Genomic DNA, 22,160 nt, shown 5'->3' with positions numbered 1-22,160 from the left:
TGTTGTCACCACAAGTTATCACCACCAGCCTACCATCTGCTTTACATAATGGTGACATCCCATAATCACATGAATTTCTATAACCACAAATCATGATGGGGAAACACGTGCTGCAGAGCACAGCAGAAGGAAACGACATGAGGCCTTGCCTCCACAACTCTCGCGAAGTTTGGTTTTTAGCATCATTATGACTGTGACATCCTGTCAAACAAATAGATCAGGTCTGATTGATCACATATGGTTAGAAAGAACCCAGGGAGTACAGTGAGTTCTGATTCTGACTCAGGGTTGTAGAGCTAACTAAGGGTTTATGGGAACACAGGTCTCAGAATGGTCCTCCCCTGGGGCAGGCAGATCCCTAGTTTAGAGACTGACTTCTGAATTGATACATAGTCACAGGAAGTTTAAAAAATTCTAATTGTTTGGGGGTCAATATTTTAAATTAAAAAGATGTTTAGCATGAAATATACTATACCTATAAGTGAGTGTGTAGTACACGACCACTTAAAAGGACAGTGAAGCAAACACACATGTACTATTAGCCAGCCTAAACAGCACAGCACCTTGGAGATCATTACGTGCCCTTCTTCAAGACCATCCCTATCTCTTTTTAAACGCTTCCAAACACTCTCTAAGCTGAATTTTTGACTATTTTAACTATCCTAATGCCTTTCTTTGTAATTTTACCTCCAAGGGATGCATCCCTAAACAATTCTTTTTTTTTTTTAGTTTGCCTTCTTAGAACTTTACATAACCATACAATATGCATTCTGTGATTAGTTCTTTTCACACAGTGTTATGCTTCTGTGATTCATCTGTGTTTGTATGAATAGCTGTAGTTTATAATGATAGAAGAGACACAGAGTTTCCCAAACATTTCCTGAGATTATAGTTTGGATGGGATAAATGTCTAACTTTTTATTCAACTGGTGCTATTTTCTTTTTAAACGTCCATCATAGATGGTTGGTGATACTCAGTAGAAATAAAAATGAATAGGATCTGGATTTACTTTCTTATTGAATTGCTTTTTTTCCCCCCACATTTATTTTTTAAAGGAACAATGTATCTGTCAAACCTGTTAAATCCAGATTTTAGAGGGATCATTCCATGGCAGTTTCCTGAGATAAATGAAAATCTATTTATTCTGTTACAAACAGGACTGAATTTGTGCCACTCCCACTGTCCCACCCAGCTTGCTTAAAAACAGCAGGCTTGGTCAGATACAAACAGTTCACTTCTTAATTTATGAATGTTTAAGATCCAGCTGTTATAAAATGTGGCTGAAGACAGGATAAACCCAATTATTACCTGTGTTTTCATAAACATGACCGTTTCTTCATTCCCAACCTAGGATTCTTTGTCTAATAAAAATCTTAAATAAAATATGATCATTAATAAACTTGGGCTTTTAAAAATTTTGTCAATCAAAAGTAAAATCTGATTTGGGGCTGTTTTCTTGACTGTTGTATCTATTACAGAACAGCCTTGCTTTAATGTGCATCGTAGATGTGGACAATAAACCTTGGGCTTAAGTAAATTTTCTCAGGTAAAACATGATAAAACAATTCATCAAACCCAGGTGTCTATGACTGTCAAGGTTACATTTTGCCAGTTCTTTTTCTTGCATGTAGGTCTGAACGTGGATATACAAGTGACGAAAAAACTGCCTCAGAGCAGGATGCTGGGAAACCCCCCTATTTCCACTGGCCGATTTGGATGCAACTGCATCTGACCACAGATATATAAACAAGCAGATTCTTTTCATAGTCAAAGACTTCATCTCCTAGAAACAAAAGTTTCCGTTTCCATCTTCAAATGTAAAAATATAAACTTGTTTTAGATGAGTCTTATATTTAGTGTGATCTAGAAATTCAAATCTTACCCCCAAACTTGAAATACTTTGTGATGCAGTACAAAGGTCCATAATTTCACATGGTAGAGCTTTGAAATATGGTACCACTATCACATTGCTAAATATTGGACAAAAGAAACAAAGGGATTGGGAAAACAAAAACAAGATGTTCTTAAGCGGAGATTATGAACCTGTGACTAATTAGAGGGAGTTCCTGTAAGGGTAAAGCGGTATTCCAGACATGCCGACGGAAATGGTACATGGCATGTGGGTACCACTAAGTGAAGTCACATGTCCTGTGTCAGCTGAGAGGATTCTCAGCATCCTCTCTATACAGGCAGTGCTTAATGCAGGGGAATTTATGGGTAATGGATTTTCATAACAGGCCTTTTATGATCTCCTCCCCCCAAAGTGCCCTCTGGAGCTTTCCTGCTTCCACTCTCATTTTTCTTAATTGGAAAAAGATTTAGTATTCATTTCCTCTTTCCCGGTGCTCTCTTGGCTCCATTTCCATTGGGGTAGCACAACCTCCCATCCTTCCCCCCACCTTTTGTCTTTGCTTTCTTCCTCAGAAACAAAAAGCTCAACTATACTGATAGACGTGACACTGGAGCATTGTTTCTAGCAACTCTGAAGAATGAGGTGACTTATTCTAACAAGAAAACATATTTTGGGGTGATTACTGCCTCCCCAACTCCAGATGTATTACACAAACTTGCCTAATGTCCAGCTGGCTAAATAGCTCCCCTGCATATGCTAGAACTGCAGTCTTGTTTACAAGTGGTAAGCAAACAGACAGGCAAATCATGAGTAGAGACAGGAAATGGAAAATGAAAGGCCAAACCCTGGAAGTTTGGACCTGTGCAAAGGACATCTATTCTTGTAGGGGACTTGGGAGCCAATGACTACTAATGGGTCCAACCTCCCTACTGTTGGGAGAAGAAGTCAATGAGTCTGCTCTGCACTTGGCAGATCATCTTCCTGAGTCAACAGAAGCCTTGCCGCAGATGGGTCCTGCTCCATGTGGTGGGAGTTAAGCAGACGCCTAACTGCTGTGATTTGGTAAAGAGCCGGCATAACCAAAGCAAACCGAATAAAAAACTTCTTCCACGGTTAGAGTTAAAAGAAGACCCTATATACATGTGACTATTTAAACAGATAGAGTAATATTACATAACTAAGCTCCTACATTTGTGTGTGTGTGTGTGTGTTAACTGAAGAATCACCAACAGCTCAAGAATCCGTCCGGGCTCCGAGAGAGGGACACAAGGGCATTAGAGACATTCCTGGGTACTTAAATTGCTTGAGGGTACCTGTCCTACACCAGCAGATTTATATCCCATCAACAGAATATTAACCAACAAGGCTTATGCCATCTCCTGACTAGATACCAACGTAATCACTAGTTCCTTAAAACTGTTACTTAGTACAGGAGGCACTGCTTTAGTAGGGGAGATAACCTTACTCTAAAAGCATTTTTTTTTCTAATTACATATAACAAAGTTACAGCATTGGTACTGGTTTATAGGTCTCTAATCTTGTCTATATTCCTCTACAACCAAACCACTGATCCATGTGGAACGTAGACTTTGAGGGGAGGACAGTTAAAAACAAGTGGGACATCAGAGTGGTGGGCTCTGAGTAGCCTAGATTCTGAGGAGGAGATGGTGGGCGATGTGCTGGATATGAGTGTGGTGTCTTAACTTGCAGCATTGGGATGCTGGTTGGTAATGCTGCTCTAACATGCAAACTGACACCTAGGTGACTGGAATTAATGCATCCATCCAACACACATTTACTGAGCATTTACTCTATTCAAGTCATTGAGGGTGGAAACTAAGATGAATTAAAATCCTCAGAAGAGTTTATAATCTGGTAGGGAAGCTAAGACATGTGTAAGAACATGATAGTAGACAGAAAGCAGTAAATATCATAGGAGACATTGATAAAGTGATCTACAGTTTAAAGGAAGAAGAAGACAGTTCCAGCTAAGCAATCAGAGATGGCTTCATGGAGAAACCGGTATTTGAGCTAGATCTTTAGGACTGGGGCTGGGAGGACAGAAGAGGCTCTTTCCACCTACAGAGAGCTCAAATAGCAAGGCTGCAGAGTCAGGAAATATGGACACGAGAAAGCAAACAATCCAGTCTGGCCAGGGCTTGGAGTACACGAAGGGTATTAGCAAGGCTCCAGTTGTGCTTGGCACATGCAGGAGGACAGCTTCCAATAACTGGAAGAGTAAACCGACCGTTTTACAGAGCTTAAGGAGGGAGGCTCCTTGCATGGCGGTGGCCCTACAGAAGCACGCAGGGAGGATTTTCTAGTTTCAGTCTCCACTCCAGGTGTTCCATTTCACTCTGCAGCTTTCCCAAGAAATAAAGGGCCAGCAACCCAATATCAAAGGCTCCACAAATCTGAGCTGCAAGAGGAGACTTCAGTTCAGCAACTTCTACAATTGTTTAGAACAGAAGCACTGTGGAGGATCCTGCAAAAGCAATAAGCTATGACTTCCAATTTTTCAGAATGGCATTTATGTCTTTTTTCATTCTGGCTACCTCTCGTACTTCCTGTGCCCACATAGAGGTAAATCAAACTTCCACTTATTCTGCTTGTTAATCAGATCCCAGGTGAAATCCACCACGGTGGCAAGATATTAAAACCATAGAATAATTAAACTAGAAGGAATTTTGGAGGTTATTTTCAATCCATACTGTACATTGTATACATGATAACCTGGGGTTGAAAAGGTGAAGTGACTCACACAACCAATTACTAAATCAGGACTAGATCTGGGTCTTTAGTCCCCATACTGGTTTTCTTTCTAACCTATGACTCTGTATGAGTGTTCTGTAGATTAACAAATAGCTTCAGTCATCTAAGCCAGGGACTGGCGAACTGTGGTGCAAGGGCCAGATCTGGCCCACATTCTACTGTTGTAAATAAAGTTTTATTGGAACATAGTCATTCTCGGATTGTCTATGACTGCTTTCACACTTCAGTGCCAGAGCTGAGTAATGTTGACAGAGAGTGTATTTCCCACGAATTTGAAAATATATACCATCTTTACAAAAACAGTTTGCAGATCCTTGATCTAAGCCAATGGTCTTGAAATGTTTTCTCTTTCCTCTTCTCCAGTTTTACCTAGAGGGCTCTTCTCTATCCCTCAAAGCTGGCACATATCTATATGAGGTCTTACCAGACATAATGGCAGTCAACTGGGAGGAACTCTTTCCCTCCTGTGAAATCTTTGCTGTTGTTCCAGATATTTGTCAATATAGCCTTGTTGTTATTTGTGTGTCATCTTATTTCTCACGTTATGTTACATTTGTTGAAAGCAAGAGTCAAGTTTTATACATATTTGTAGCTCTCCTCCCCAATGTTCTTGCATAAAGTAGGTATTATTAAGTATTTTTAGTAATGAATTCAAGAAAGGCATATGGCATAAGACACTGAGCAATGGTAATTATGAAGGCTAATTAAGGATGATGAAGGCTAATTCCATTCCCTAAAGATGAAATGAATTGCCTAAGTTCGTATGGATTTATCTGAATCAGATACGGAAAGGACAGATAGGCCAACATGAAGCCACTTAAAAGCTTTAGTGTCACATTCAGTACAACAATGTTTTCCAAAAGGATGGATCAATGAAATGTGACTCAGTTTCATGAATAAGGAAAGGCCAACAATTCTATCCTAGGCTTTTGAATACTTACTGAGAAAATGAAGTTCAAAGTTATTAGAGATTTATCAATGGGAGAAGCTACCCTGTAAAGGATGTCCCAAAGACACATGCTTGTGCACACACATACTCATCCAGAAGCTTTGTGAGTCACCAACAAGGCAGGCACTTCACACTGGCTGTGAAAATGAACCAGGAAACCTGGCTGTGTCCCCGGCCATACTGCCTGGGCCAGGGGACTTGCTCTCTGATCATGAGATCCAGAAGCTGAAGCCTGATCATTCACCATGGGAAGAAGGGATCTCTCAGATTTGAACTTCAGCACCATGAAGTGATGGAACAGAGCCATATTAAACTAACCTGGGAGTGCTAGTGGCAGCTTCAAGGCTATGCTTGGAGACAGAAGAGGATTAGCAAAAAAATACAGCAGGCAGAGCCCCAACACTTCACATGCCTCTCAATTCCTTCCCGCCAGAAGTCAAAGCCATCTTGCCAGTGTCTGTGTGGGTAGGTACCTGGGGAATTTAGCTCACTGGCCAAAAACGCCAAAGTTTTAATGCATTTATTGTAAATTTGTTTCTCATTTAAACGCTATTTTCCCTGTGGATGGCATTATGTTGTAACTACATACAGAAAGTCCCCTTGGGTTTAGAGCTGGAAAATGTATGTTTTCCTGGTTAAGAAGAACCAAATGGCTGTAGACAGGAAAGATATTTGACTTTTGAATACAGTCAGTAATAAGGGGCTAAAGTCAAGCTGAGTCGACTGTGTTTTCTATACTGTTAGTGGATCCTGGCCTGCTTCAAGAGCTCTTGTCCAGTGACTGTGTGCACACGCACACTTGCCATCTGCCTGTCTCTGTTCCTGTCACATGCTTGGCCTCATCGTGCCTCATGAGCAGAGCAGAAACTCTTTGTTTTCCTCTTACTCTGGTGCATGCCTCTCCCCACCATAACTTCCTCCTCCCGGGTCATCTTCCCTTATAACATCCTTATAACTCTCCGTAGTCTCTCCCCTCTCACCATCAAGCCTACTGTTGGTTTTGGCCCTTTGCAATGTCTGTGAAAAGCAAAAATAATTCAGTACAAGTAGGTAAACTAAGCAAGTTTGACTTAGCCAGTCCTTTAGAAATGTTTTCATGTGCTTTAGTCAAAACAGAATCTGTAATTCATGGGATAAATCATGACGATAACCGTAAATAGCTAATTCCATTGTATTGTGAGCAGTCCTGTTATTTTTACATTTGGTTTTAGAGTTAGGTTTATAAATTAGTTTCATCTACCTTGTAGCTAACCTAAAATCACCTAGGGATGTGTCTACAGGGGGCCAATGAAGTGAATTTATTTTACCTCCAGACATCTTAATCACTTGATCAGCTGATCAAAACATCCAAAAAGAACAGCTCAATTTGGTTATTAAGTGTCTCAGAACAATATGGTGACTATTTGTGATCCAGACATGAGGAGCCATAATCCCCAATGACATAGAATTATGGGCTTGTACGTTCTAGGGCAATACTTTGGGATGAACTGTCTCATGTCCCTTTGCAGACCCCATTTTATTAGACTTCACAGAGGTCTCTGACACGGTTCATCATACCTTCCTTTGTGAAACTCTCTGCCTACCATTTATTTTGTAGTTTCCTTTGTGTCTTGCTCAATGCTAGTCTTTTCTTATTTAACATACCTGCCCTGGGTAATCCCATCTACTCTTATAACTTGTTAGTCAACTTTTAGGTGATGCTTTTCTAATTTATACTCCTAGCTCAGGCTGTTCTCCTGAATTTCTAAATGACTTTTCTCCTTTGGTAATGAAATTTCCAGTGAGGAAGTTGAGAGTAATGAGTAATTCTGGATATCAAATTAATCCCAGACTCTTCCAAAATTCAAAACTTCTCTCCATGCTGGTACTACACTCTCAGATCCTCTTATTTTCAAGATGGATGGTAACTTTTTAAAAATTCCTCGGTCATATCATCCTATCCTTGCTAAAGACAGCAATTTCACAGTTTCAGAATGTAAAGTTGGATTAATATTAAAAGTCAAGTAAGTAAAGAAGCATTTAGTAACTAAATTAAATATTAAGAGATGAATAACTTGCATGAACACAGAGAAAACATTAAAAACATAACTTCATTACTTATGACTTTGAAATGGAATCACTGTTTTTCGACTACTTGGCAGAGAACTTCACTCCTTACATGCATGGAAAATAAAGTTCAAACAATACCCATGTGTCTAGAAGTTGATTTTCGTTGAAAGCACAATTCTCTACTGTTAGGTTTAAAACAACTGAACTGAACTTACCAACCTGAGAAGAAACCTGTCTAACTCGTTTCATATACATATTGCATTTTCTTTCAAGGTTTCAAAATGTCAGAAAGAGAAAGTGCCTGACCCTGCCATCTGGGAGCTGGATGATACAACAGAGGATGCATTCAGAGCAGTGGTTCTCACAGAACCACCTGCGGGAGCTTTTAAAAATCCTTCTGCCCAGGCTGTGTCCCAGACCAATTAAACCAGACCCACTGTAGGTATGATCCAGGCATGAAAACTCCCCCAGTGATTCTAGCCTGCAGCCGGGCTGAGAAACACTGATACATAATGAGTGACTTAGGAACAGTCTCGGCCAGATGCAATCATGTTAAAAGGCAGTGTAGGGTCATTCAGAAAATAGACTGGAGAGAGGAGTCATGGGCAAATATTTAGAGATCAGAGTGGAAATAAATAGATGAGGCCACTTGTCCTTATGATCCAGAACATTCTTTCTGTTTCTCTTATTTTTTAAAATTGGGGTACATCAATATTTACAAGCCGAAAGTGGATGTTACTTAATATTGTTGTGCAGGTAGCGTTTTTAAACTTAATAAACATTGATTAAATACACTGAGTGGTCTACCCCCTTGTTCTCTCCATGACCAAATCTGACCAAGTCTGATGCCCCCTTCCTTCTGGTGACAGCCCCCCTGGAGGAGCAGAATTGGCAACTGGGAGCATTTAGCCATAACCTCAACCTCCTTTCATATCACTCCGGATTCCTATCTTTTCCCCATCACGGATGATCTGTGTCAAGATGATACTCTCAAAGCCCAGCTAACCTTTAAGTGAGAAAACAATTCTTAGAGTCTATTTTACAGAATTTGAACTGTAAAAAGAGAAAAAGGAAAAAAAAAAGAAAACTAGTTCGGGAGCCAGCCAAACCAACGGGGTACCTGCCAAACCACACCTTATCCTCCTCAATCAGCAAAAATATCATGCACCGCCTGACTCCTCTTACCTCACCAATCAGAGCTCGTTCATTCCCTTATTAGGACACTGGCAGTGGTGAGGGAGACTGCTCGTGTCTGAGGCCCAGGAGTGGTTTCTACAACATGTGCAGTTCATCAAAAATGAGCAGAGGGTAACAGGCACCAAGGGAGGGGACTGGAAAAATTAAATCCTCGCTGGGGAGGAGAATCCATCTTGGTAAGCCACAATTATGGTTTTGGATTAAAAAAAAAATTTTTTTAAAGGCTAAACCAAAAAAAACACAACCCTAATATTTTTTATATGCACTTTTTGGGGGGAAGGGTGTTTTTGAAACTTAGAAATGCAGTCAAGGAAATTTTAAGTTGAATGCTTGCAGGGAGTTGAGTATGTTTAATCAGGAGTATCTGGTCTTAACCTCCAGAAGGACCAGGCTTGGATGGTCTATCCCAACTCTAGGAAGTAACCTGAACCTAGAGATGTCATTTGCATTTTTTTTTTTTTAATTCTGAAGCAAAATAAAAGCCCTGCCCCCTTTTTGTCTTTCTGCTTCTCACCTGTCGACAGGGGTCCCCTCTCCATGCTCTGACCCTCGCCCTAGCTCACCACCTTCTTCCTGTTGTCACAATGTACCACTGCTTAAATCAGGCTCTTTTGTGTGACGCTAGCACAACTGGGAGCAGCTTCCAAGTCAAAATGAGATGCTGTCCTGTCATGATCTGTGTCAGCAAGGCTGTCCTGTTAATCCCATCCTGTTTAGTGGCTAAGCTGTTTTCAGAGCCAACTCAGGAACTCAGATTCATCCAAACAATAACGAATTACAATTCTAACTTTCTAGAGTTTACAAAACATTTCCATCATGTTACATGCTCTAATTTGATCTTCAGAATGCCAGTGAGGTAGACACAAACATCATTCCTGGTTCATAGTGGAAGAAATAGGCTCAGAGGAGCTGAGGGACTTATATACAGAGTCAGGACATCAATATAATTTTGAACTTTTCTGACTGATGCTCTTTTCCATCTCAAAGATGTCATAGAATTGTTCTGTTCAGCTCAGACAGGGAGCTCTGAAGTCTACCAGAGAGAAATGAAGTCCTCAAGTTCCAGCAGGGACCTCTAAGCAACAGGTGTTCTGGCCCCTGGGAGACTGTAAGAGGCCCCAGGAATCACCCTGCCCTCTGAAGCTGGGCTGCTGCTAACTCTGCTAAGTTTGACTCCTTGTTAAAGTTGTAGGCTTAACATTTCTAAGGCTAATAAGCCAAATACAATAGCCATTGTCCACTTGAAATAATAACACTGTTGATAAAAAAAGAAGAATGCACTAGACCAGCCGATCTTGACTTTGAATGAGTGAAGCAAATATACAAATTGTTTTTAAAAACGAGGAAGCTTATTTAATGGTGGTAACTCCCACTTGTGCAGTACAGGCATACCTCGGAGAAATGGTGGTAACTCCCACTTGTGCAGTACAGGCATACCTCGGAGACACAGCAGGTTCAGTTACAGACCAACATGATAAAGCAAGTATCACAATAAAGTGAGTCACACAAATTTTTTGGTTCCCACTGTACGTAAGAGTTATGTTTACACCATATCGTGATCTATTAATTGTCCAATAGCATTATGTCTAAAATACAACGTATATATCTTAATTAAAGATACCTTATTGCTAAAAATGCCAAAACATTATAACAGTAATAGCAAAGATCACTAATCACAGATCACCATAACAAATATAATGATAATGAAAACGTTTGAAATATTGCAAGGATTACCAAAATGTGACAGAGACATCAACTGTGCAAATGCTGTTGATTAAATGGCACCAATAGATTTGCTCAATGCAATATCACTACAAAACTTCAATTTGTAAAAAACACAATATCTCTGTGTTTTTACAAATTTTTTTACAAAAAGTGAAGTGCAATAAAACGAGGTATGCCTGTACTTGTTAGGTGTCAGGCAATGGACAGGATGCATCTCATCTAATCCTTACAATAGCACTGAATAGGCATGATGGTTCCTCTTTGACTGTCTAGTTGAACAAACCTGGCACAGAGAAGTCAAGTCATTTGCCCAGGATTACACCCGCAGGATTTCAGCTCGTGTCTGGCAGACTACAAAGTCTGGGCTCTTTGCACAATGACGACATAGCATACCCATTTCTTTCCAGGTCTCAGTTCTCTGACTTCGACAAGGCAGGACTTAGAAGTTAAGATATGGAGAAGTGCGAAAGTATTGGGTTTCTTTTCTCTTCATTGGCGTAAGAAAGTCATGTGATATGAATTAACAATGAAGTGAGAGGAGTTGCTAGCTTTATGAAGTCCAGGTCTCCCACTGTGGGGAGAGGTCCACTCATTGCCTCTCTGGAGGGCCCTTGAAGCAGTATGTAGCTCCCTGGGCTGGTTACTTAGGGTAAAGGGTCATGGAAGATCACAGACCTTCACCAAACCACGCCTTTGCCCCCTCCAGCCCTGCTCTGACAGGGGAGAAGCTTGCTCATCAAGCAGGATCTGATGTCATATTACAAGTGCTGCCAGCTTCTCCCACTCAGAGACCAGAGGTTAGAGCTGTGAAAGTGCAGGCCGGGAATAACATCCGTTAAGTGTTAAGCTGGAGAAAGCAAGGGAGCCACCAGGAGCCAGCCTGGAGCCAGAAGCCAGCCGTTACATACTCCCAGGCAGGGAGGAGGCGGGCCAGTGAGTCAACCTCTCTGGCCCTATTTTCCTCATCCGTAAAATGGAGGTAATGGTATTTAACTTGTAGTGCTGTTAAAGAATTAAATAAACTCGTATTTGTAAAGTACTTAGAACAGTGCTTGCCACATAGTTAAGTGCTATGAGTTTATTACTATTTTGTTATTATTAGTGGTATCATCATCCTTCTCTTCCTCCTCCTCCTCCTCATATGGGAAATTGGCGCTGTGCTTTTATGTCTTCCAAGGGATGCTATTTCCAAGCATGAAGAGGAGAACTGGGCAGAAATATTTTTCAAAGTCAAGGATCTTAAATACCTTTTCATTGAGAATATTAAAATCAGAGAAGCCTGAGAAATGCAGAACAAATGTAGGAAAAAATTACTATCTTTTGTTGGTATGCCCTTATTCTTCCTCTGTTGACTACCTTGTCCCTGTCTTTCTTTTTTAGAGGAGTGGAGTGTGGAGAGGAAGAGTAGTGGCTAAAAATGTGCAATAAATGGAATGCCTTTTAGCTCTCAATTTCTCTGTCCCTCTCTTAATCCACGCCACGTCTCACTGAAATGTAGATGGAAATTTATCATCAGACAGCTCTATCTTCTCATGCCAGGCAATGCACATATCCTACAGGAAGAGGATGATCCCCTTTTCTGTTCTTCTTTGGGGCTGGCTTAACACCCAAACTTAGCGGAGAAATGATGGTTCAGAGCTCTTACACACGGAGACTGGTTCTGAATGGCACCGGTGTGGCTTTAGACAGATAGCCTGTCACTGCCCCAGGACCCTTCAGCCAGCTGGCATTTTATTTTATTAAGTTTTGTGTTTTTTTTTTTTTTTGTGGGGGAGAGGGAGGGAGGCAATTAAGTTTATTTATTTATTTATTTTTAAATGGAGGTACTATGGTACTGGGGATTGAACCCAGGACCTCAGTGCATGCTAAGCATGCGCTCTACCCCTGAGCTATATTCTCCCCTCCCAGCTGACATTTTGCACTGCCCCAATACTCTTCAGCCAGCTGGCATTTTATTTTATTTTAAGGGTTTTTTTTTTGTTTCTGTTTTTTGTGGGGGGAAGGAGGTAGTCAGGTTTATTTATTTATTTATTAATGGAGGTACTGGAGATTGAACCCAGGACCTCATGCATGCTAAGCATGCACTCTACCTCTGAGCTATACCCTCCCTCCCCTCCCAGCTGGCACTTTAATTGTACAAGAAAATTAACCCATTTATTGCTTATGAATTAAACTATGAAATGTCACATTAAAGCATTTTAAATCTTTCAGTATTTGTTATGAGTTGAATAGTGTCCTCTAAAAATAACAGGTTGGTAGACGACCTAACTGACTCCCTCAGAATGTGATCTTATGTGGAAGTAAGGCCTTTACAGAGGTAATCAAGTTATGACAGGTCACTAGGGTGGGTCCTCATCCAATAGGACTGGTGTCCTTATAAAAAGGAGGAAATCTGGACATGGAAACAGGCATGCATGGAAGGTACTCTGTGAAGAAATACAGAGAGAATGCCACGTGAAGGCAGAGGATTAGAGTGATGGATGTACATGCCAAGGACGGTCAGAGATGGCCAGTAAACCAAAGTAAGCTAGGAGAGAGCCCTGGAACAGATTCTCCCTCACGAGCCTCAGAAGGGAACAATCCTGCCTATTAGGTTAAGCCATGGGTATGTAGTACTTTGTGACGGCAGCCCTAAGAAACGGACACCGTACTCAGTTTAAGGGTGGAACGGTTCTACTTTGTCAGTCTTCTTTTTTCCTCCCAACAATTTCTAGCACCTTCTACAATTTATTTAGGGGAGTGGTTCATTACATTTAACCAGCAGGCCATTGGATTTACTAAGATACCTCCTCTTGTAACTTGTAATTTCACCCCCTCCTCTGCTCAGTTTTCACCTTTGCTGTGTTCCTTTTGCTCCCCTGGCACCTGCGCATCCTGGTTTGAGATTTACCTGTAGCTCCAGATTTACCTGGGCTCATAAAACTTGCCTTCTTTAAGCTACTGGGGTAGCAGGTTGACAGAGCCTCCATTCCCTGGGTGGAGCGAATGTTTTACAGGCTCTCCCTCCCAGCCTGCAAGTCTTCAGATCTAAGACAGACAGACTTGTAATGCTTCCCTGGGTCACACTGAATGTTTAAGTAAGGTCAGAAATTTAAACACATACACAGGGAAGGGAGAATACGTGGAAAACAAATCCCTCCCGTGAGCCTAACCCGTAAAGGCCTGGGAAGGTCCAATCTATGATTTCAGTGCTGTTTCCCTTGAGGTGAGTAGAGACTGTACATGCTTCCTGGGGGCCCGCCACTCACTGAGGTTAAAAGGAAGGCCCGCTGATGCTTGAGTCCGAGGAGCTTCTGTCCTTTTGTGATCAGGAAGTATCCACTACTCAGCTAAAAACATCAGAATATCATTTCCACATTCGGCCTCCCCAGGATGCATAAGGTTTGCTCAACTTGTGGAGACCTCAGCAAACTTTAAAACGTAGAGGTAAGGGCCAGGTTTGTTGCATTTAACTCTAGGAACTCTGTATACTCATATTATGGGTGGAATTGTGTCACCTCCAAAAATACGTTGAAGTCCCAACCCCCAGTGACTCAGGAGGTGACCTTATTTGGAATCAAGATGTAATCAAGCTAAGATAAGGTCATTAGGGTGAGCTCCAATCCAAAATGACTACTGTCCTTATAAAAAGGGGAAATTTGGACACAGAGACAGACAGAGGGAATATGATGCATAAAGACCTAGGGAGAATGTCATGTGAAGTAAGGAAGCTTTGAAGCTATACTTCCCCAAACCAAGGCATGGCTGGGGCTACCAGAATCCAGAAAAGGCAAGGATGAATCCTCTCCCTACAGGATTCAGAGAGAGCATGGTCCTGCCGACACCTTGACTTCAGACTTGTAGCCTCTAAAACCATAAGACAGCGAGTTTCTGTTGTTCTAAGACACTCAATTTGTGGTACGTTGTTATAACAAACCTAGGAGGCTAATACAACCCATCACAGTCACTCATGCTTTTGTAATTCCCTGGAAGCTACCTCAGATTCATCCCCTAGGCATCTAGCTAATGCCAATTAAATATCACTGTTAATCACCCCGCACACATCTTTTTGACCCCTTACTAAGTGTCAGGCACTGTGCTAACCACTTTACATATATTTTCCTCTTTTTATGGATGAATAAACTGAGAAACTCAGTGAGATTAAGTAATTAGCTCAAGGGCACACAATTAAGAAGATGACGTGACTAGGATTTGAGTCCAACTTTATCTGTATTTCAAAGTTAATATTCTTAATTTATACTCTCCTTACCCATCAAGACTACTTAAAGATTGGTAGCATCTAAGTCTTTGGCAAACAAATTCCTACTTCTCACTACATCCTCCTTTATTATGTGTCTGGTTTAGGCCAACGAGGAAAAGCAGTAATTTTATATTTTGCCTCCAAAGCCTATTTTTAGCAACTTTCTTTTAACTTCAGAGTTATCCAAATTATAGCAGTATGGGTTACCATTTTTAAGGAGGAAGTAAATGGAACAACTAAAATCTGGATGAAGAGCTCCTCTGATATTTCTGAAGTAGATGGATTTTTTGAACACACATCAATTACAAACAATTCATCTGCCTTTCACCTCAGCATCAGTCACTTTGTTGGCATAAGATATCAAGCCATTTCTCTTCTGGGGTCTTTAGGAAGGGGAGTGCTCACAGGGAAGATAAAGGTAGAACATTTAACACTGATAAACATCCACTGTGATTTCCACACTTTCACATACTGCTTCCTTTCATTTTCACTAAACCTGCAAGACAGATGTAACACTTTCCCCACCAACAGATGAAGAAACTCAGGCCCAGCGAAATCAAGAGACCTGCTCAAGTCATACATTTAGCAACAACTGAGGTCCAAACACAGATGTGGGAGTCAGGATACCTGAATCTAGTTTCTCATCTGTCAAAAAATGTGCCCATTTAGTGCTCAGAAAAGTAGGTCTGTCAGTAGAAAGAGTACTGAGACCCTTTTCCCCAACCAGCAGTGCTGCTTCATTCCAGAAAGGTGACCTAAGAAAGGCAGAGGTGAGCAGTTGGTTCCTCTCTAAAGCCATCTCTTCTGCTCCAAAAGTTTAGTGTACCTATGCCACTTTAGGCCTTAATTTATTCATTAAAAAGTTTATTTATTAAATAGCTGTGGAAATTACACAAAAGCTACAAATATCATGAAATCACATTAAAGCTAGGTTGAAAAAACTGCTTAAGTTTTATGCATTTTATGTCCTTTCCCCTGGAAACTATGCAGGGTAATTATGAACTGTGGCCTCTGGTAGGGTATTGCTGGCCTGTGTAAAGAATGTTTTCACTCTTCAGAGAGCAAAAATGGCAAATTTATTTCCTTCTCTTTTGGGTGAATAGAGTCTTTATTTTATTATTATGACTTTATATTATCTCTGTTACATACAAAATGAAAGGTACAGTGGTTTGGAGAATAGAATTCTAGAAAAGATGAGTATGACGTTCTTTGTAAGGATCAGAAGTCATGGAAAGATAAAGACAAGGAGGGCTAATGAAGCAGGCAGAGCTGGCCAGGAAGAGGCAAATGTCTAGCGTGGGTTTGGCCCTAAACAGGAATTCATCAGCATAGAAAACGTCAGCCTAAAATACCAGGCCCTAAATAGGACTATCAGGACTTGAAAGAAGCATACTAATCAACGTCTGTGTGAGATGAGGTTTATGGTAAGGTTATAAAGACAAAGTGAAAGATCAGTGAGAAGAGTACTATTTTTCTCTAGAAGTTTATTATTTCAAACCCTTCTTCATAAAGTTATCTCATCTTTGCTAGTTACTTTCATTTAATGTCAGTTGTTTTTAATAAAAAGTAGTCTTAAAAACAGTGGAAACGAGCATTTATCAATCCAGTAGGCTAGAGCAGATACTATCAGGCAAAGCACACTCCTTCATAAATTAGCTCATGAGTTAAAAACCCACTGACCACCTAGTTGCTTCCTTGATTTTACAATCAGGAAAAAGCATTTAAGGGCGGAGGAGAGAGGATGATCTGGCTGAGCTTGTTAAACCTAGTTACAACATCACAAACAAATGCCACTCTGAGATTTTTCATTGTGAAGTTGCATAATATTACAGCCCATGCAAGGATCTTTCCTCAACTCTATAAAAAACAATCTCTCCAAGTTGTTCCTCTGATATCAAATTTTAATTAGGGAAAATGAGGCTATTTAATAATAGCTTGCGTTTGTTTTGTACTTAGTTTTCTCCCGTATACCTTAACGCATCGTACTGGGTGTCTTACTGTCCTGCAAGTTACATGGAGCAGGCATGAGCATCTGCACCTTACAGCTGTGTTGCAGTGAGATGAAGTGGCTTCCTGGAGACCACGGCCCTGATTACTGAAGGAGTTAGATCAGAATCTAGACCCTCTGATTCCCACCTGAAAAGCTTCTTCTTAAACCTCCAGGCTGATCCCTGCAGCAGGTAGCTAGTGCGGTCACTAGCACAGCTTCCTACGCTGCTCAGAAAGGTAGGGGCCAGGGATACCAAGATTATGGAATATGTTCAGTGGTTAATTTACTTAGTAGGTTATAACTAGCATTTTTTTTTCAGTCTCCATAGAGACTGTCAAAAATTGCCAATGTTGACTATATTTCAAGTCATCATGGTGGGGCACGGGGAAAAGTTTTCAATTAGCAATAACTAGTCCTTGGATAAACCTCACTGGCTGTGATACTGCCACTGTGCAAAGTTATGACTAGCAGTATTTAATGAAATAAAAAATGTAGAAAATATCAGGGGGCAGTAAACTAAATCACTATCGCAAAGGGATATCCGTACTCTCATGTTATTGCAGCATTACTCACAATAGCCAAGGTATGGAAGCAACTTAAGTGTTCGTCAACGGACAAATGGATATACACACACACACACTATATAACATATACATAAATATGGAATAACATATACATAATAACATGGAATATTATTCAGCCTCTAAAAAGAAGGAAATCCCACCATTGGGAACAACATGGATGAATCTATGGAGGGCACTGTGCTAAAAAAATAAGCTACACAGAGAAAAACAAATACTGCATGATATCACTTATATGTGGAATTAAAAAAAAATTAAACTAGAATGGTGATTGCCAAGGGTTGGAGGGTAGGAGAAGTAGGGAGAGACTGGTAAAAGAGTACAAACTTCCAGTTATAAGATTTAAGGATCTAATGTATAACACGGTGACTATAGTTGATAATACAGTATTGTATAACTGAAATATGCTAGGAGAGTAAACTTAGGTGTTCTCCCCAAAAAAGAAAGAAAGTGAAAAAAAAAGGTAAATATGAGAGGTGGGAATCCTTTCACAATGTATAGATAAATCAAATCATCACATTGTACAGTTTAAATATATGACAATGTTATTTGTCAATTATACCTTAATAAAGCTGAAAAAAAATCTGTAGTACAACTTGAAAAAAAGAAAATATCAGAGAGCATTGTACATAACAAGAGTGAGCCTTGTTTTGCAAAATATTTGTTGCAAATACATATTCGTGTGTGTGTGTGTGTGTGTGTGTGTGTATACACATAATACTGAGTCAAAAAATAAACTTAAGTTTAACATACTTAAGTTTATACTGAAGTATAAGTTAAAAGAAACCTGTATTTTTTTCTAAGGGTCAAAGGGAAACACTGATGTAGCAAACGCCGATATCACGTATCTGGAGCGCTCTGATGGCAGCCACAGCCCTAAATGAACCTGGGGATGTACAAATGTTGGGTGGTGGGTGTGGGGGGAGGGCTGAAAGAAAATTCCTGCAGTGGGTGGGAGTTAAAGACCAGATAATCTTGAAGCTGGAGCCTGTGCTTTGTACTTTTTTATATTCTTAGTGCCTAGTCCGGCAGCACTAACTGGCACAGGAAGCCCTCAATGAATATTTGTTGAATGAATGCATGGAAATGAGTGAGGTTTACAGATTTTTAAAGGCTCCTCTTAAAAATTCAATTAGGCTTGGAAATGAATTCAGGCAGTCCTAACATTTATGAAAAGCTTGTTTCCAAAACCTTAATTTGCAAATTGGTTATTGGAACTTCAAACATTATTATACACGACAGTCGGGATCTCAGGCCAGCCCACAGCCACCTTTTAAAACCCAGGATCTATCTGAAGCTAGTATCGAGAACTGAAGCTGCATTTCTACGGGGAAAAAGACATCCTGGCTGGTCCCCTTAGAAATGTCAGGGGCAAATTAGCCTCCAGATGGCAGAGGAGCACCTCCCCAGCCCCTATTCTCTTGCCACAGCCAGACCTGCTTCTGCAAAGCCATTTTTAGTGGACTGGGAGGGACGGGAGAAGCAGCATGAAGTGAGGGCGCATGTCAAGGATTGGAATAAGTCAGAGGTAAGGAGAGGGAAAGAGGAGTAAGCGATGCAAATAGCATCAGCCAGGAGGGAAAGAAAGGCCTGTGGCCACCAGGCACTGCACAGTGTGCTTGTGGCCAAGTGGCCAGGGAGACACCTGCAGAAAGTTGGGACCACCTCCCGAAAGATTTGGTATAGTCACCATTGTAGGAGCAATCCAGCAATATCGCCAGCATAGAGTGCCCCATCCACGCAAACCACAATTACCTGTTTCTCTGCCATTCTTTATTTTTTATCCATTAACAGCAAGTAGTAATTTCATCCTTATAATTTCACCTTTTACCAGATAAGAGGTCCAGTAAAGTCCATCATTTAAAGCCAATCTTTGAACCCAAGAGTGAGCCAAAATGGCCAGTGTGGTATACAAACCAACAGGCACAAAAAATGCACATGCCCTTTACTTTGTAACAGAGAGGGCTCCTCAGTGCTCCTCTACCCAGACGGTTGACTTTTCCCTTGAACATAATTCTAACAAATGGGGATTCCTGATAGCCTTGGCTACAGCAGATTAGAGAGTGGAAAAGCTAGAGTTGCATGTGTTAAGAGCAATTAGGAGAGAGAAAATACATAAATAAGATGGAGGACAACATACAATAATTGGACCGTTTTTGGATGGGAGTTGTATCCACTGAAATACCACTGTTTCACAGCATGATTTAAAAATCTATATTCATAATGACAATTCTCAGCAATTGGGAAGTGTTTCAAATGTACTATAATATCTGTTTTGAAGAAAGGAAAGACATAATTTTCATTAATTTTTTTTTTAATTTAGCATGCTGGAAATTGTAATGCTATGTTCCCCCAATAAGAATGAATAAACCAGATATTCCTAAACTTTTTACAACCTGAACATTTTATGTGCATTTCTTCTGCATCTTACACAATTATGCCAATCATTTATTTCCCTGAATGTCTTAAACTTAGTTTCCTCAGAAAACAGTGGGATGAACTAAATAATTTCCTACGTTTCTTTGATTCCGTGGTTTAAAAATTTATATAGCCTTCCACATTTATTACAAAATGTGACAAAACAACAAAATTTTTTCATCCTTAAGATAATTCTTTATGAGAAATGTAACTCTTAATGGACAAAAGCATGGCTATTTACAAAAAACTTGAAATTTTGACTCAAGAAGACTTCACTAGAACTTTGGGAAAAAGAGAAAGTAAGCAGTGAAAATATTAGACTGCAGGTGACAGAATCTCTCAATGATCTTTCCAGGAACAAATTAAATAGCAACATGAAATCTAAAGAACTGAACAACTATTCCTACCTGCCCTTGAAAATGACATGGATCTGGGTAAGGTCTCGGCATCCAGGAATTTTAATGTGCCTCATAAAAAAAATACTGCCAATCTTGCTCTGTAGGTGATGAAACTGAAATAAATCATCTGATGCAAATGCAAAGGAATTTAGAACTTATTTTGTTGGGCATCTGTTTTGGCATTTAACTTAATACGTCTTGCAAAGCAGAAGGTGTGTTCAAAGGGCTCCAATGAAAAGTGTGAACTTAGATGAACTGAGTTTGGTTTATCCAATAATGGGAAAGTTAAAGAATATTTTTTGAGCACTGGTACTACGCTGGAAGCTGAAGGTTCAAAGATTCAAATGAGTTCCTGCCCTTGAGTTAATTACTATCTATTGTGGGAGGACAGGTATGCTCACCACTAACTTTAGTTCGAGGCTAATGATAGAAGGACGGACAAAGGCCATCAGTGTGGAGAGAGAAGAGCCAAGGATGCCTTGTGCGGGAAGGTAGCATTTGACCAGGACCTTGAAGGACAGGAAGGAAGTCAGAGGCAAATGAGGTAGAGCCTCTGTCTCTACTGCATTCCCCAATCACCCCCCATCGCTCACCCCCATCCCACTCCCTATCTCTTCTCTACCCCACTGAACCCTACCCACTCCGCCAAAACTTCCTTGGAACCCAAGGTCTCCATGGAACACTTCAGAAACCCCCGATCTTGCTTAATGCCTCCACTTCAGATGAGGAGACCGAGGCACACAGGGTGTTCCCCACGTAGGAAACAGAGTGAGCCAAGGAACGGAGGTGGCTTGTATATGATGTGTTTGGGGAATAGCTAGAGATCTGCTCTCGTCGCAGCAGGGGGAGCTCAGAATGGGAAGGGATAGTAAAGGCAGACTGTGGAGAACTTTGAATGCCATGTCAAGGAGAGTGGGCTGTATCTTCAAAGGTGGGGGATGGGAGGGGAGGAGGGGACAGGATCAGAAAGGGGAGAGAGACAGAAGCCAGGACCCGATAGGAGGCAACTGCAGTCATCCAGGTGGGAGGCAATAACTGTTGAAATTCAGGAAATGACAGAATGAGTGGAGAAGGGTGAGAGTCACAGAGAAAGTAAACTGACAGAACCATGAGCATGATGGAGTAGGAAAAACTCAGAACCAGGAATACACACACACACACACACACAGCAGGCTGGGCCCCTTGCCCTGCATTCCAGGCTCTGTTGTTGACCAGCTGTGAACACTGGGCAAACCCTTCACCCCATGTGCCTCAGGTTCCTCATCTGAAATGAAGGCATTAAACAAGATCGGGGTTTTGAAGTTTCATGGAGACCTAGGATTTCAAAGAAGTTTTGGCAGAGTGGGTAGGGTGTGGTGGGGTAGAGAGGCATGGGGAGTGGGGTGGGGGGACCGGGGAGTGCAGGAGGGATGAGAAGCTCGAGATCTGAAACCACCTATTTAGTGAGAACATCCCCTTTATGTAACAGAATTCCTTGTAACGGTAAATTCGCTAAAAAAACAAACACAAACTCCCACCAGTTTGATAACCACTGGGCTGTATAGACAACCTGTAATATCCCTTTATGCTCTCACACACAAACGATCACAGAAACTGGTTATCCAACTAAAAAACAGCGGACGTGGTTCTCGTTTTTAGGACCCCGTTGAGTTCCTGTTTATTTGATGGACTGTTGCACAAACGCTGGAACAACTGGAACAACTGTCATGTTGAATTGATGCCAAAACTCTCAAAAATGGGACAGATTTACTGAAAGGCCATCTGGTGTTCTTACCCTTGTGCAGTACCTTTTCCCAACATCCAGTGTTGTTTTCCAAACCTCATAAACGCCAGCATGAAAAGGGCCCTTGCCTGCGAGTCCAGAGACCCTGGCTTCCCTGCTCCCGACTGTGGTTTGGCTTTGGGTAAGTTGAGTTGCCCCTCTGGGTTCCGTTTCCCTGTCTATGGCAGGAGGGCACTGCAGCAAACAACCCTGGGGGCCCCTCCAG

The 22,160-nt window shown here is 41.0% G+C and overlaps 1 protein-coding gene and 1 non-coding gene across 15 annotated transcripts in view; both read right to left on the bottom strand.

The window, feature by feature from the left end:
• Window positions 1-22,160, bottom strand: part of CALD1 (caldesmon 1) — a 176,696-nt gene that overhangs the window by 42,924 nt on the left and 111,612 nt on the right. The gene's annotated exons all lie outside the window — the stretch shown is intronic.
• LOC116665129 lies at window positions 17,095-17,235 on the bottom strand. The gene has a single exon (XR_004321695.1). It is a non-coding gene; the product is annotated as a U4 spliceosomal RNA (small nuclear RNA).

The sequence above is a fragment of the Camelus ferus genome, chromosome 7 (assembly GCF_009834535.1).
Source record: "Camelus ferus isolate YT-003-E chromosome 7, BCGSAC_Cfer_1.0, whole genome shotgun sequence".
Taxonomy (NCBI): domain Eukaryota; kingdom Metazoa; phylum Chordata; class Mammalia; order Artiodactyla; family Camelidae; genus Camelus; species Camelus ferus.
The sequence above is the reverse complement of the archived record's forward strand: the minus strand, read 5'-3'. Positions and strand labels throughout refer to the sequence as shown.